Source organism: Sceloporus occidentalis, unplaced genomic scaffold, assembly GCF_023333645.1.
Source record: "Sceloporus occidentalis isolate IW3139 unplaced genomic scaffold, rSceOcc1.0.p SCAF_89, whole genome shotgun sequence".
Taxonomy (NCBI): Eukaryota; Metazoa; Chordata; class Lepidosauria; order Squamata; family Phrynosomatidae; genus Sceloporus; species Sceloporus occidentalis.
The window spans coordinates 1,036,678-1,054,977 of record NW_028317069.1 but is presented as its reverse complement, the minus strand read 5'-3'; positions in this window follow the sequence as shown (position 1 = coordinate 1,054,977).

Sequence of the window (18,300 nt, the reverse complement as noted above, 5' to 3'; positions counted from 1 at the left end):
GAGCGAGAGAGAAGACGTGTCTGGTGTATGAGCGAGAGAGAAGACGTGTCTGGTGTATGAGAGAGAAGACGTGTCTGGTGTGTGAGGGAGAGAGAAGACGTGTCTGGTGTATGAGAGAGAAGACGTGTCTGGTGTATGAGAGAGAACACGTGTCTGGTGTATGAGAGAGAAGACGTGTCTGGTGTATGAGGGAGAGAGAAGACGTGTCTGGTGTATGAGGGAGAGAGAAGACGTGTCTGGTGTATGAGAGAGGAGACGTGTTTGGTGTATGAGCTAGAGAGAAGACATGTCTGGTGTGTGAGGGAGAGAGAAGACGTGTCTGGCGTGTGAGGGAGAGAGAAGACATGTCTGGTGTATCAGAGAAAAGACGTGTCTGGCGTATGAGGTAGAGAGAAGACGTGTCTGGCGTGTGAGGGAGAGAGAAGACGTGTCTGGCGTGTGAGGGAGAGAGAAGACGTGTCTGGCGTATGAGGAAGAGAGAAGACGTGTCTGGCGCATGAGCGAGAGAGAAAACGTGTCTGGTGTATGAGAGAGGAGACGTGTTTGGTGTATGAGCTAGAGAGAAGACATGTCTGGTGTGTGAGGGAGAGAGAAGACATGTCTGGTGTGTGAGGGAGAGAGAAGACGTGTCTGGTGTATGAGGGAGAGAGAAGACGTGTCTGGCGTGTGAGGGAGAGAGAAGACGTGTCTGGCGTGTGAGGGAGAGAGAAGACGTTTCTGGCGTGTGAGGGAGAGAGAAGACGTGTCTGGTGTATGAGCGAGAGAGAAGACGTGTCTGGTCTATGAGGGAGAGAGAAGACGTGTCTGGTGTATGAGAGAGAGAAGACGTGTCTGGTGTATGAGAGAGAGAAGACGTGTCTGGTGTATCAGCGAGAGAGAAGGCGTGTCTGGTGTATCAGCGAGAGAGAAGGCGTGTCTGGTGTATGAGGGAGAGAGAAGACGTGTCTGGTGTATGAGGGAGAGAGAAGACGTGTCTGGTGTATGAGGGAGAGAGAAGACGTGTCTGGTGTATGCGAGAGAAGACATGTCTGGTGTATGAGAGAGAAGACATGTCTGGTGTATGAGAGAGAAGGCGTGTCTGGTGTATGAGGGAGAGAGAAGACGTGTCTGGTGTATGAGGGAGAGAGAAGACGTGTCTGGTGTATGAGAGAGAAGACATGTCTGGTGTATGAGAGAGAAGACGTGTCTGGTGTATTAGGGAGAGAGAAGATGTGTCTGGTGTATGAGAGAGAAGATGTGTCTGGTGCGTGAGGGAGAGAGAAGACGTGTCTGGTGTATGAGCGAGAGAGAAGACGTGTCTGGTGTATGAGAGAGAAGACGTGTCTGGTGTGTGAGGGAGAGAGAAGACGTGTCTGGTGTATGAGACAGAAGACGTGTCTGGCGTATGAGGAAGAGAGAAGACGTGTCTGGTGTACGAGGGAGAGAGAAGACGTGTCTGGTGTATGAGAGAGGAGACGTGTTTGGTGTATGAGCTAGAGAGAATACATGTCTGGTGTGTGAGGGAGAGAGAAGACCTGTCTGGTGTATGAGCGAGAAGACGTGTCTGGCGTATGAGGGAGAGAGAAGACGTGTCTGGCGTGTGAGGGAGAGAGAAGACGTGTCTGGCGTGTGAGGGAGAGAGAAGACGTGTCTGGTGTATGAGCGAGAGAGAAGATGTGTCTGGTCTATGAGGGAGAGAGAAGACGTGTCTGGTGTATGAGAGAGAGAAGACGTGTCTGGTGTATCAGCGAGAGAGAAGGCGTGTCTGGTGTATGAGGGAGAGAGAAGACGTGTCTGGTGTATGAGGGAGAGAGAAGACGTATCTGGTGTATGAGGGAGAGAGAAGTGGTGTCTGGTGTATGAGGGAGAGAGAAGAAGTGTCTGGTGTATGAGGGAGACAGAAGACGTGTCTGCCGTATGAGGGAGAGAGAAGACGTGTCTGGCGTGTGAGGGAGAGAGAAGACGTGTCTGGCGTGTGAGGGAGAGAGAAGACGTGTCTGGTGTATGAGCGAGAGAAGATCTGTCTGGTCTATGAGGGAGAGAGAAGACGTGTCTGGTGTATGAGAGAGAGAGAAGACGTGTCTGGGGTATCAGCGAGAGAGAAGGCGTGTCTGGTGTATGAGGGAGAAAGAAGACGTGTCTGGTGTATGAGGGAGAGAGAAGACGTGTCTGGTGTATGAGGGAGAGAGAAGACGTGTCTGGTGTATGAGGGAGAGAGAAGAAGTGTCTGGTGTATGAGGGAGAGAGACGACGTGTCTGGCGTGTGAGGGAGAGAGAAGACGTGTCTGCCGTGTGAGGGAGAGATAAGACGTGTCTGGCGTGTGAGGGAGAGATAAGACGTGTCTGGTGTATGAGGGAGAGAGAAGACGTGTCTGGTGTATCAGAGAGAAGACGTGTCAGGCGTATCAGAGAGAAGACGTGTCTGGTGTATGAGGTAGAGAGAAGACGTGTCTGGCGTGTGAGGGAGAGAGAAGATGTGTCTGGTGTGTGAGGGAGAGAGAAGACGTGTTTGGTGTATGAGCTAGAGAGAAGACATGTCTGGTGTGTGAGGGAGAGAGAAGACGTGTCTGGTGTATGAGGGAGAGAGAAGACGTGTCTGGTGTACGAGGGAGAGAGAAGACGTGTCTGGTGTGTGAGGGAGAGAGAAGACGTGTCTGGTGTATGAGGGAGAGAGAAGATGTGTCTGGTGTATGAGGGAGAGAAAAGACGTGTCTGGTGTATAAGGGAGAGAGAAGACGTGTCTGGTGTATGAGAGAGAAGACGTGTCTGGTGTATGAGAGAGAAGATGTGTCTGGTGTATGAGGGAGAGAGAAGACGTGTCTGGTGATGAGGGAGAGAGAAGACGTGTCTGGTGTATGAGCGAGAGAGAAGACGTGTCTGGTGTATGACAGAGAAGACGTGTCTGGTGTATGACAGAGAAGACGTGTCTGGTGTATGACAGAGAAGACGTGTCTGGTGTATGATTGAGACACGTCTTCTCTCTCATACACCAGACACGTCTTCTCTCTCCCTCATACACCAGACACGTCTTCTCTCTCGCTCATACACCAGACACGTCTTCTCTCTCCCTCACACGCCAGACACGACTTCTCTCTCCCTCACACACCAGACACGTCTTCTCTCTCCCTCATACACCAGACACGTCTTCTCTCTCCCTCATACACCAGACACGTCTTCTCTCTCCCTTATACACCAGACACGTCTTTTCTCTCCCTCATACACCAGACACATCTTCTCTCTCCCTCACATGCCAGACACGTCTTCTCTCTTCCTCATATGCCAGACACGTCTTCTCTCTCCCTCATACACCAGACACGTCTTCTCTCTCCCTCACACGCCAGACACGTCTTCTCTCTCCCTCATACGCCAGACATGTCTTCTCTCTCCCTCATACACCAGACACTTCTTCTCTCTGGTGTATGAGGGAGAGAAGACGTGTCTGGTGTATGTGGGAGAGATAAGACGTGTCTCAATCATACACCAGACATGTCTTCTCTGTCATACACCAGACACGTCTTCTCTGTCATACACCAGACACGTCTTCTCTGTCATACACCAGACACGTCTTCTCTCTACCTCATACGCCAGACACGTCTTCTCTCTGATACACCAGACATGTCTTCTCTCATACACCAGACACGTCATCTCTCCCTCATACACCAGACACGTCTTCTCTCTCCCTCATATGCCAGACACGTCTTCTCTCTTCCTCATATGCCAGACACGTCTTCTCTCTCCCTCATACGCCAGACACGTCTTCTCTCTCCCTCATACGCCAGACACGTCTTCTCTCTCCCTCACACGCCAGACACGTCTTCTCTCTCCCTCACACGCCAGACACGTCTTCTCTCTCCCTCACACACCAGACACGTCTTCTCTCTCCCTCATACACCAGACACTTCTTCTCTCTCCCTCATACACCAGACACGTCTTCTCTCTCCCTCATACACCAGACACGTCTTCTCTCTCCCTCATACACCAGACATGTCTTCTCTCTCCCTCATACACCAGACATGTTTTCTCTCTCCCTCATACACCAGACATGTCTTCTCTCTCATACACCAGACACGTCTTCTCTCTGCCTCATACACCAGACACATCTTCTCTCTCGCTCATACGCCAGACACGTCTTCTCTCTCCCTCACACGCCAGACACGTCTCCTCTCTCCCTCACACGCCAGACACGTCTTCTCTCTCCCTCACATGCCAGACACGTCTTCTCTCTCCCTCATACGCCAGACACGTCTTCTCGCTCATACACCAGACACGTCTTCTCGCTCATACACCAGACACGTCTTCTGTCTCCCTCATACACCAGACACGTCTTCTCTCTCCCTCATACACCAGACACGTCTTCTTTCTCCCTCATACACCAGACACGTCTTCTCTCTCCCTAATACACCACACACGTCGTCTCGCTCCCTCATACACCAGACATGTCGTCTCGTTCTCTCATACACCAGACATGTCAACTTTATCCCTCGTACACCAGACACGTCGTCTCTCTCCCTCATACACCAGACACGTCTTCTCTCTCCGTCATACACCAGACACCTCTTCTTTCTCCCTCATACACCAGACACGTCTTCTCTCTGCCTCATACACCACACACGTCTTCTCTCTCCCTAATACACCACACACGTCTTCTCTCTCCCTAATACACCACACACGTCTTCTCTCTCCCTCATACACCAGACACGTCTTTTCTCTCCCTCATACCCCAGACATGTCAACTCTATCCCTCGTACACCTGACACGTCGTCTCGCTCCACGTCTTCTGTCTCTCTCATACTTCAGACATGTATTCTCTCTCCCTCATACACCAGACACGTCTTTTCTCTCCCTCATACACCAGACACATCTTCTCTCCCGCTCATACACCAGACAAGTCTTCTCTCTCGCTCATACACCAGACACATCTTCTCTCTCCGTCATACACCAGACACGTCTTCTCTCTCCCTCATACACCAGACACATCTTCTCTCTCGCTTATACACCAGACACGTCTTCTCTCTCCCTCATACACCAGACACGTCTTCTCTCTCCCTCATACACCAGACACGTCTTCTCTCTCCCTCATACACCAGACACGTCTTCTCTCTCTCTCATACACCAGACACATCTTCTCTCTCGCTCATACACCAGACAAGTCTTCTCTCTCGCTCATACACCAGACACATCTTCTCTCTCCGTCATACACCAGACACTTCTTCTCTCTCCCTCATACACCAGACACATCTTCTCTCTCGCTTATACACCAGACACGTCTTCTCTCTCCCTCATACACCAGACACGTCTTCTCTCTCCCTCATACACCAGACACGTCTTCTTTCTCCCTCATACACCAGACACCTCTTCTTTCTCCCTCATACACCAGACACGTCTTCTCTCTGCCTCATACACCACACACGTCTTCTCTCTCCCTAATACACCACACACGTCTTCTCTCTCCCTCATACACCAGACACGTCTTTTCTCTCCCTCATACACCAGACATGTCAACTCTATCCCTCGTACACCAGACACGTCGTCTCGCTCCACGTCTTCTCTCTCTCTCATACTTCAGACATGTATTCTCTCTCCCTCATACACCAGACACGTCTTTTCTCTCCCTCATACACCAGACACATCTTCTCTCTCGCTCATACACCAGACAAGTCTTCTCTCTCGCTCATACACCAGACACATCTTCTCTCTCCGTCATACACCAGACACGTCTTCTCTCTCCCTCATACACCAGACACGTCTTCTCTCTCCCTCATACACCAGACACGTCTTCTGTCTCATACACCAGACACGTCCTCTCTCTCATACACGTCTTCTCTCTCCCTCATACACCAGACACGTCTTCTCTCTAGCTCATACACCAAACACGTCTTCTCTCTCATACACCAGACACGTCTTCTCTCTCGCTCATACACCAGACACGTCTTCTCTCTTCCTCATACGCCAGACACGTCTTCTCTCTCCCTCACACGCCAGACACGTCTTCTCTCTCCCTCACACGCCAGACACGTCTTCTCTCTCCCTCATACACCAGACACGTCTTCTCTCTCCCTCATACACCAGACACGTCTTCTCTCTCCCTCATACACCAGACACGTCTTCTCTCTCCCTCATACACCAGACACGTCTTCTTTCTCCCTCACACACCAAACACGTCTTCTCTCTCATACACCAGACACGTCTTCTCTCTCCCTCATACACCAGACACGTCTTCTCTCTCTCATACACCAGACACGTCTTCTCTCTCATACACCAGACACGTCTTCTTTCTGCGTCATACACCAGACACATCTTCTCTCTCCCTCATACACCAGACACATCTTCTCTCTCCCTCACACGCCAGACACGTCTTCTCTTTCCCTCACACGCCAGACACGTCTTCTCTCTCCCTCACACGCCAGACACGTCTTCTCTCTCCTTCACACGCCAGACACGTCTTCTCTCTCCCTCACACGCCAGACACGTCTTCTCTCTCCCTCACACGCCAGACACGTCTTCTCGCTCATACACCAGACACGTCTTCTCTCTCCCTCATACACCAGACACGTCTTCTCTCTCCCTCATACACCAGACACGTCTTCTCTCTCCCTCATACACCAGACACGTCTTCTCTCTCCCTCATACACCAGACACGTCTTCTTTCTCCCTCACACACCAAACACGTCTTCTCTCTCATACACCAGACACGTCTTCTCTCTCCCTCATACACCAGACACGTCTTCTCTCTCCCTCACACACCAGACAAGTCTTCTCTCTCGCTCATACACCAGACACATCTTCTCTCTCCGTCATACACCAGACACGTCTTCTCTCTCCCTCATACACCAGACACGTCTTCTCTCTCCCTTATACACCAGACACGTCTTCTGTCTCTCTCATACTTCAGACATGTATTCTCTCTCCCTCATACACCAGACACGTCTTTTCTCTCCCTCATACACCAGACACATCTTCTCTCTCGCTCATACACCAGACAAGTCTTCTCTCTCGCTCATACACCAGACACATCTTCTCTCTCCGTCATACACCAGACACGTCTTCTCTCTCCCTCATACACCAGACACGTCTTCTCTCTCCCTCATACACCAGACACGTCTTCTGTCTCATACACCAGACACGTCCTCTCTCTCATACACGTCTTCTCTCTCCCTCATACACCAGACACGTCTTCTCTCTAGCTCATACACCAAACACGTCTTCTCTCTCATACACCAGACACGTCTTCTCTCTCGCTCATACACCAGACACGTCTTCTCTCTTCCTCATACGCCAGACACGTCTTCTCTCTCCCTCACACGCCAGACACGTCTTCTCTCTCCCTCACACGCCAGACACGTCTTCTCTCTCCCTCATACACCAGACACGTCTTCTCTCTCCCTCATACACCAGACACGTCTTCTCTCTCCCTCATACACCAGACACGTCTTCTCTCTCCCTCATACACCAGACACGTCTTCTTTCTCCCTCACACACCAAACACGTCTTCTCTCTCATACACCAGACACGTCTTCTCTCTCCCTCATACACCAGACACGTCTTCTCTCTCTCATACACCAGACACGTCTTCTCTCTCATACACCAGACACGTCTTCTTTCTGCGTCATACACCAGACACATCTTCTCTCTCCCTCATACACCAGACACATCTTCTCTCTCCCTCACACGCCAGACACGTCTTCTCTTTCCCTCACACGCCAGACACGTCTTCTCTCTCCCTCACACGCCAGACACGTCTTCTCTCTCCTTCACACGCCAGACACGTCTTCTCTCTCCCTCACACGCCAGACACGTCTTCTCTCTCCCTCACACGCCAGACACGTCTTCTCGCTCATACACCAGACACGTCTTCTCTCTCCCTCATACACCAGACACGTCTTCTCTCTCCCTCATACACCAGACACGTCTTCTCTCTCCCTCATACACCAGACACGTCTTCTCTCTCCCTCATACACCAGACACGTCTTCTTTCTCCCTCACACACCAAACACGTCTTCTCTCTCATACACCAGACACGTCTTCTCTCTCCCTCATACACCAGACACGTCTTCTCTCTCCCTCACACACCAGACAAGTCTTCTCTCTCGCTCATACACCAGACACATCTTCTCTCTCCGTCATACACCAGACACGTCTTCTCTCTCCCTCATACACCAGACACGTCTTCTCTCTCCCTTATACACCAGACACGTCTTCTGTCTCATACACCAGACACGTCCTCTCTCTCATACACGTCTTCTCTCTCCCTCATACACCAGACACGTCTTCTCTCTAGCTCATACACCAAACACGTCTTCTCTCTCATACACCAGACACGTCTTCTCTCTCGCTCATACACCAGACACGTCTTCTCTCTTCCTCATACGCCAGACACGTCTTCTCTCTCCCTCACACGCCAGACACGTCTTCTCTCTCCCTCACACGCCAGACACGTCTTCTCTCTCCCTCACACGCCAGACACGTCTTCTCTCTCCCTCATACACCAGACACGTCTTCTCTCTCCCTCATACACCAGACACTTCTCTCTCCATCATACACCAGACACTTCTTCTCTCTCCCTCATACACCAGACACGTCTTCTCTCTCCCTCATACACCAGACACGCCTTCTCTCTCGCTGATACACCAGACACGTCTTCTCTCTCTCATACACCAGACACGTCTTCTCTCTCATACACCAGACACGTCTTCTTTCTGCGTCATACACCAGACACATCTTCTCTCTCCCTCATACACCAGACACATCTTCTCTCTCCCTCACACGCCAGACACGTCTTCTCTTTCCCTCACACGCCAGACACGTCTTCTCTCTCCCTCACACGCCAGACACGTCTTCTCTCTCCTTCACACGCCAGACACGTCTTCTCTCTCCCTCACACGCCAGACACGTCTTCTCTCTCCCTCACACGCCAGACACGTCTTCTCGCTCATACACCAGACACGTCTTCTCTCTCCCTCATACACCAGACACGTCTTCTCTCTCCCTCATACACCAGACACGTCTTCTCTCTCCCTCATACACCAGACACGTCTTCTCTCTCCCTCATACACCAGACACGTCTTCTTTCTCCCTCACACACCAAACACGTCTTCTCTCTCATACACCAGACACGTCTTCTCTCTCCCTCATACACCAGACACGTCTTCTCTCTCCCTCACACACCAGACACATCTTCTCCCTCATACACCAGACACGTCTTCTCTCTCCCTCATACACCAGGACACGTCTTATCTCTCCCTCATACACCAGACACGTCTTATCTCTCATACACCAGACATGTCTTCTCTCTCCCTCAACCACCAGACACGTCTTCTCTCTCCCTCATACACCAGACACGTCTTCTCTGTCATACACCAGACACGTCGTCTCTCTCTCTCATACACCAGACACGTCTTCTCTCTCCCTCATACACCAGACACGTCTTCTCTCTCCCTCACACACCAGACACATCCTCTCTCTCCCTCATAAACCAGACACGTCTTCTCTCTCCCTCATACACCAGACACATCTTCTCTCTCATACACCAGACACGTCTTCTCTCTCATACACCAGACACGTCTTCTCTCTCATACACCAGACACGTCTTCTCTCCCTCATACACTAGACACGTCTTCTCTCTCGCTCATACACCAGACACGTCTTCTCTCTGCCTCATACACCAGACACGTCTTCCTTCTCCCTCATACACTAGACACGTCTTCTCTCTCCCTCATACACCAGACACGTCTTCTCTCTCGCTCACACACCAGACATGTCTTCTCTCTAGCTCATACACCAAACAAGTCTTCTCTCTTATACACCAGACACGTCTTCTCTCTCTCGCTCATACACCAGACACGTCTTCTCTCTCCCTCATACACCAGACACGTCTTCTCTCTTCCTCATACGCCAGACACGTCTTCTCTCTCCCTCACACACCAGACACGTCTTCTCTCTCCCTCACACACCAGACACGTCTTCTCTCTCCCTCACACGCCAGACACGTCTTCTCTCTACTTCATACATCAGACACGTCTTCTCTCTCCCTCATACACCAGACACGTCGTCTCGCTCCCTCATACACTAGACACATCTCTCTCCCACTTACACCAGACACATCTTCTGTCTTCCTCCTACTCCAGACACGTCGTCTCGCTCCCTCCTACACCAGACACATCTTCTCTCTCCTTCATACACCAGACATGTCTTCTCTCTCTCCCTCATACACCAGACATGTCTTCTCTCTCTCCCTCATCCACCAGACACGTCTTCTCTCTCCCTCACACACCAGACACGTCTTCTCTCTACTTCATACACCAGACACGTCTTCTCTCTCCCTCATACACCAGACACGTCGTCTCGCTCCCTCATACACTAGACACATCTTCTCTCTCCCACTTACACCAGACACATCTTCTGTCTTCCTCCTACGCCAGACACGTCTTCTCTCTCCCTCACACGCCAGACACGTCTTCTCGCTCATACACCAGACACGTCTTCTCTCTCCCTCATACACCAGACACGTCTTCTCTCTCCCTCATACACCAGACACGTCTTCTCTCTCCCTCATACACCAGACACGTCTTCTCTCTCCCTCATACACCAGACACGTCTTCTTTCTCCCTCATACACCAGACACCTCTTCTTTCTCCCTCATACACCAGACACGTCTTCTCTCTGCCTCATACACCACACACGTCTTCTCTCTCCCTAATACACCACACACGTCTTCTCTCTCCCTCATACACCAGACACGTCTTTTCTCTCCCTCATACACCAGACATGTCAACTCTATCCCTCGTACACCAGACACGTCGTCTCGCTCCACGTCTTCTCTCTCTCTCATACTTCAGACATGTATTCTCTCTCCCTCATACACCAGACACGTCTTTTCTCTCCCTCATACACCAGACACATCTTCTCTCTCGCTCATACACCAGACAAGTCTTCTCTCTCACTCATACACCAGACACATCTTCTCTCTCCGTCATACACCAGACACGTCTTCTCTCTCCCTCATACACCAGACACGTCTTCTCTCTCCCTCATACACCAGACACGTCTTCTGTCTCATACACCAGACACGTCCTCTCTCTCATACACGTCTTCTCTCTCCCTCATACACCAGACACGTCTTCTCTCTAGCTCATACACCAAACACGTCTTCTCTCTCATACACCAGACACGTCTTCTCTCTCGCTCATACACCAGACACGTCTTCTCTCTTCCTCATACGCCAGACACGTCTTCTCTCTCCCTCACACGCCAGACACGTCTTCTCTCTCCCTCACACGCCAGACACGTCTTCTCTCTCCCTCACACGCCAGACACGTCTTCTCTCTCCCTCATACACCAGACACGTCTTCTCTCTCCCTCATACACCAGACACTTCTCTCTCCATCATACACCAGACACTTCTTCTCTCTCCCTCATACACCAGACACGTCTTCTCTCTCCCTCATACACCAGACACGCCTTCTCTCTCGCTGATACACCAGACACGTCTTCTCTCTCTCATACACCAGACACGTCTTCTCTCTCATACACCAGACACGTCTTCTTTCTGCGTCATACACCAGACACATCTTCTCTCTCCCTCATACACCAGACACATCTTCTCTCTCCCTCACACGCCAGACACGTCTTCTCTTTCCCTCACACGCCAGACACGTCTTCTCTCTCCCTCACACGCCAGACACGTCTTCTCTCTCCTTCACACGCCAGACACGTCTTCTCTCTCCCTCACACGCCAGACACGTCTTCTCTCTCCCTCACACGCCAGACACGTCTTCTCGCTCATACACCAGACACGTCTTCTCTCTCCCTCATACACCAGACACGTCTTCTCTCTCCCTCATACACCAGACACGTCTTCTCTCTCCCTCATACACCAGACACGTCTTCTCTCTCCCTCATACACCAGACACGTCTTCTTTCTCCCTCACACACCAAACACGTCTTCTCTCTCATACACCAGACACGTCTTCTCTCTCCCTCATACACCAGACACGTCTTCTCTCTCCCTCACACACCAGACACATCTTCTCCCTCATACACCAGACACGTCTTCTCTCTCCCTCATACACCAGGACACGTCTTATCTCTCCCTCATACACCAGACACGTCTTATCTCTCATACACCAGACATGTCTTCTCTCTCCCTCAACCACCAGACACGTCTTCTCTCTCCCTCATACACCAGACACGTCTTCTCTGTCATACACCAGACACGTCGTCTCTCTCTCTCATACACCAGACACGTCTTCTCTCTCCCTCATACACCAGACACGTCTTCTCTCTCCCTCACACACCAGACACATCCTCTCTCTCCCTCATAAACCAGACACGTCTTCTCTCTCCCTCATACACCAGACACATCTTCTCTCTCATACACCAGACACGTCTTCTCTCTCATACACCAGACACGTCTTCTCTCTCATACACCAGACACGTCTTCTCTCCCTCATACACTAGACACGTCTTCTCTCTCGCTCATACACCAGACACGTCTTCTCTCTGCCTCATACACCAGACACGTCTTCCTTCTCCCTCATACACTAGACACGTCTTCTCTCTCCCTCATACACCAGACACGTCTTCTCTCTCGCTCACACACCAGACATGTCTTCTCTCTAGCTCATACACCAAACAAGTCTTCTCTCTTATACACCAGACACGTCTTCTCTCTCTCGCTCATACACCAGACACGTCTTCTCTCTCCCTCATACACCAGACACGTCTTCTCTCTTCCTCATACGCCAGACACGTCTTCTCTCTCCCTCACACACCAGACACGTCTTCTCTCTCCCTCACACACCAGACACGTCTTCTCTCTCCCTCACACGCCAGACACGTCTTCTCTCTACTTCATACACCAGACACGTCTTCTCTCTCCCTCATACACCAGACACGTCGTCTCGCTCCCTCATACACTAGACACATCTTCTCTCTCCCACTTACACCAGACACATCTTCTGTCTTCCTCCTACTCCAGACACGTCGTCTCGCTCCCTCCTACACCAGACACATCTTCTCTCTCCTTCATACACCAGACATGTCTTCTCTCTCTCCCTCATACACCAGACATGTCTTCTCTCTCTCCCTCATCCACCAGACACGTCTTCTCTCTCCCTCACACACCAGACACGTCTTCTCTCTACTTCATACACCAGACACGTCTTCTCTCTCCCTCATACACCAGACACGTCGTCTCGCTCCCTCATACACTAGACACATCTTCTCTCTCCCACTTACACCAGACACATCTTCTGTCTTCCTCCTACGCCAGACACGTCTTCTCTCTCCCTCACACGCCAGACACGTCTTCTCGCTCATACACCAGACACGTCTTCTCTCTCCCTCATACACCAGACACGTCTTCTCTCTCCCTCATACACCAGACACGTCTTCTCTCTCCCTCATACACCAGACACGTCTTCTCTCTCCCTCATACACCAGACACGTCTTCTTTCTCCCTCATACACCAGACACCTCTTCTTTCTCCCTCATACACCAGACACGTCTTCTCTCTGCCTCATACACCACACACGTCTTCTCTCTCCCTAATACACCACACACGTCTTCTCTCTCCCTCATACACCAGACACGTCTTTTCTCTCCCTCATACACCAGACATGTCAACTCTATCCCTCGTACACCAGACACGTCGTCTCGCTCCACGTCTTCTCTCTCTCTCATACTTCAGACATGTATTCTCTCTCCCTCATACACCAGACACGTCTTTTCTCTCCCTCATACACCAGACACATCTTCTCTCTCGCTCATACACCAGACAAGTCTTCTCTCTCACTCATACACCAGACACATCTTCTCTCTCCGTCATACACCAGACACGTCTTCTCTCTCCCTCATACACCAGACACGTCTTCTCTCTCCCTCATACACCAGACACGTCTTCTGTCTCATACACCAGACACGTCCTCTCTCTCATACACGTCTTCTCTCTCCCTCATACACCAGACACGTCTTCTCTCTAGCTCATACACCAAACACGTCTTCTCTCTCATACACCAGACACGTCTTCTCTCTCGCTCATACACCAGACACGTCTTCTCTCTTCCTCATACGCCAGACACGTCTTCTCTCTCCCTCACACGCCAGACACGTCTTCTCTCTCCCTCACACGCCAGACACGTCTTCTCTCTCCCTCACACGCCAGACACGTCTTCTCTCTCCCTCATACACCAGACACGTCTTCTCTCTCCCTCATACACCAGACACTTCTCTCTCCATCATACACCAGACACTTCTTCTCTCTCCCTCATACACCAGACACGTCTTCTCTCTCCCTCATACACCAGACACGCCTTCTCTCTCGCTGATACACCAGACACGTCTTCTCTCTCTCATACACCAGACACGTCTTCTCTCTCATACACCAGACACGTCTTCTTTCTGCGTCATACACCAGACACATCTTCTCTCTCCCTCATACACCAGACACATCTTCTCTCTCCCTCACACGCCAGACACGTCTTCTCTTTCCCTCACACGCCAGACACGTCTTCTCTCTCCCTCACACGCCAGACACGTCTTCTCTCTCCTTCACACGCCAGACACGTCTTCTCTCTCCCTCACACGCCAGACACGTCTTCTCTCTCCCTCACACGCCAGACACGTCTTCTCGCTCATACACCAGACACGTCTTCTCTCTCCCTCATACACCAGACACGTCTTCTCTCTCCCTCATACACCAGACACGTCTTCTCTCTCCCTCATACACCAGACACGTCTTCTCTCTCCCTCATACACCAGACACGTCTTCTTTCTCCCTCACACACCAAACACGTCTTCTCTCTCATACACCAGACACGTCTTCTCTCTCCCTCATACACCAGACACGTCTTCTCTCTCCCTCACACACCAGACACATCTTCTCCCTCATACACCAGACACGTCTTCTCTCTCCCTCATACACCAGGACACGTCTTATCTCTCCCTCATACACCAGACACGTCTTATCTCTCATACACCAGACATGTCTTCTCTCTCCCTCAACCACCAGACACGTCTTCTCTCTCCCTCATACACCAGACACGTCTTCTCTGTCATACACCAGACACGTCGTCTCTCTCTCTCATACACCAGACACGTCTTCTCTCTCCCTCATACACCAGACACGTCTTCTCTCTCCCTCACACACCAGACACATCCTCTCTCTCCCTCATAAACCAGACACGTCTTCTCTCTCCCTCATACACCAGACACATCTTCTCTCTCATACACCAGACACGTCTTCTCTCTCATACACCAGACACGTCTTCTCTCTCATACACCAGACACGTCTTCTCTCCCTCATACACTAGACACGTCTTCTCTCTCGCTCATACACCAGACACGTCTTCTCTCTCCCTCATACACCAGACACGTCTTCTCTCTCCCTCATACACCAGACACGTCTTCTTTCTCCCTCACACACCAAACACGTCTTCTCTCTCATACACCAGACACGTCTTCTCTCTCCCTCATACACCAGACACGTCTTCTCTCTCCCTCACACACCAGACACATCTTCTCCCTCATACACCAGACACGTCTTCTCTCTCCCTCATACACCAGGACACGTCTTATCTCTCCCTCATACACCAGACACGTCTTATCTCTCATACACCAGACATGTCTTCTCTCTCCCTCAACCACCAGACACGTCTTCTCTCTCCCTCATACACCAGACACGTCTTCTCTGTCATACACCAGACACGTCGTCTCTCTCTCTCATACACCAGACACGTCTTCTCTCTCCCTCATACACCAGACACGTCTTCTCTCTCCCTCACACACCAGACACATCCTCTCTCTCCCTCATAAACCAGACACGTCTTCTCTCTCCCTCATACACCAGACACATCTTCTCTCTCATACACCAGACACGTCTTCTCTCTCATACACCAGACACGTCTTCTCTCTCATACACCAGACACGTCTTCTCTCCCTCATACACTAGACACGTCTTCTCTCTCGCTCATACACCAGACACGTCTTCTCTCTGCCTCATACACCAGACACGTCTTCCTTCTCCCTCATACACTAGACACGTCTTCTCTCTCCCTCATACACCAGACACGTCTTCTCTCTCGCTCACACACCAGACATGTCTTCTCTCTAGCTCATACACCAAACAAGTCTTCTCTCTTATACACCAGACACGTCTTCTCTCTCTCGCTCATACACCAGACACGTCTTCTCTCTCCCTCATACACCAGACACGTCTTCTCTCTTCCTCATACGCCAGACACGTCTTCTCTCTCCCTCACACACCAGACACGTCTTCTCTCTCCGTCACACACCAGACACGTCTTCTCTCTCCCTCACACGCCAGACACGTCTTCTCTCTACTTCATACACCAGACACGTCTTCTCTCTCCCTCATACACCAGACACGTCGTCTCGCTCCCTCATACACTAGACACATCTTCTCTCTCCCACTTACACCAGACACATCTTCTGTCTTCCTCCTACTCCAGACACGTCGTCTCGCTCCCTCCTACACCAGACACATCTTCTCTCTCCTTCATACACCAGACATGTCTTCTCTCTCTCCCTCATACACCAGACATGTCTTCTCTCTCTCCCTCATCCACCAGACACGTCTTCTCTCTCCCTCACACACCAGACACGTCTTCTCTCTACTTCATACACCAGACACGTCTTCTCTCTCCCTCATACACCAGACACGTCGTCTCGCTCCCTCATACACTAGACACATCTTCTCTCTCCCACTTACACCAGACACATCTTCTGTCTTCCTCCTACGCCAGACACGTCTTCTCTCTCCCTCACACGCCAGACACGTCTTCTCGCTCATACACCAGACACGTCTTCTCTCTCCCTCATACACCAGACACGTCTTCTCTCTCCCTCATACACCAGACACGTCTTCTCTCTCCCTCATACACCAGACACGTCTTCTCTCTCCCTCATACACCAGACACGTCTTCTTTCTCCCTCACACACCAAACACGTCTTCTCTCTCATACACCAGACACGTCTTCTCTCTCCCTCATACACCAGACACGTCTTCTCTCTCCCTCACACACCAGACACATCTTCTCCCTCATACACCAGACACGTCTTCTCTCTCCCTCATACACCAGGACACGTCTTATCTCTCCCTCATACACCAGACACGTCTTATCTCTCATACACCAGACATGTCTTCTCTCTCCCTCAACCACCAGACACGTCTTCTCTCTCCCTCATACACCAGACACGTCTTCTCTGTCATACACCAGACACGTCGTCTCTCTCTCTCATACACCAGACACGTCTTCTCTCTCCCTCATACACCAGACACGTCTTCTCTCTCCCTCACACACCAGACACATCCTCTCTCTCCCTCATAAACCAGACACGTCTTCTCTCTCCCTCATACACCAGACACATCTTCTCTCTCATACACCAGACACGTCTTCTCTCTCATACACCAGACACGTCTTCTCTCTCATACACCAGACACGTCTTCTCTCCCTCATACACTAGACACGTCTTCTCTCTCGCTCATACACCAGACACGTCTTCTCTCTGCCTCATACACCAGACACGTCTTCCTTCTCCCTCATACACTAGACACGTCTTCTCTCTCCCTCATACACCAGACACGTCTTCTCTCTCGCTCACACACCAGACATGTCTTCTCTCTAGCTCATACACCAAACAAGTCTTCTCTCTTATACACCAGACACGTCTTCTCTCTCTCGCTCATACACCAGACACGTCTTCTCTCTCCCTCATACACCAGACACGTCTTCTCTCTTCCTCATACGCCAGACACGTCTTCTCTCTCCCTCACACACCAGACACGTCTTCTCTCTCCCTCACACACCAGACACGTCTTCTCTCTCCCTCACACGCCAGACACGTCTTCTCTCTACTTCATACACCAGACACGTCTTCTCTCTCCCTCATACACCAGACACGTCGTCTCGCTCCCTCATACACTAGACACATCTTCTCTCTCCCACTTACACCAGACACATCTTCTGTCTTCCTCCTACTCCAGACACGTCGTCTCGCTCCCTCCTACACCAGACACGTCTTCTCTCTCCTTCATACACCAGACATGTCTTCTCTCTCTCCCTCATACACCAGACATGTCTTCTCTCTCTCCCTCATCCACCAGACACGTCTTCTCTCTCCCTCACACACCAGACACGTCTTCTCTCTACTTCATACACCAGACACGTCTTCTCTCTCCCTCATACACCAGACACGTCGTCTCGCTCCCTCATACACTAGACACATCTTCTCTCTCCCACTTACACCAGACACATCTTCTGTCTTCCTCCTACTCCAGACACGTCGTCTCGCTCCCTCCTACAC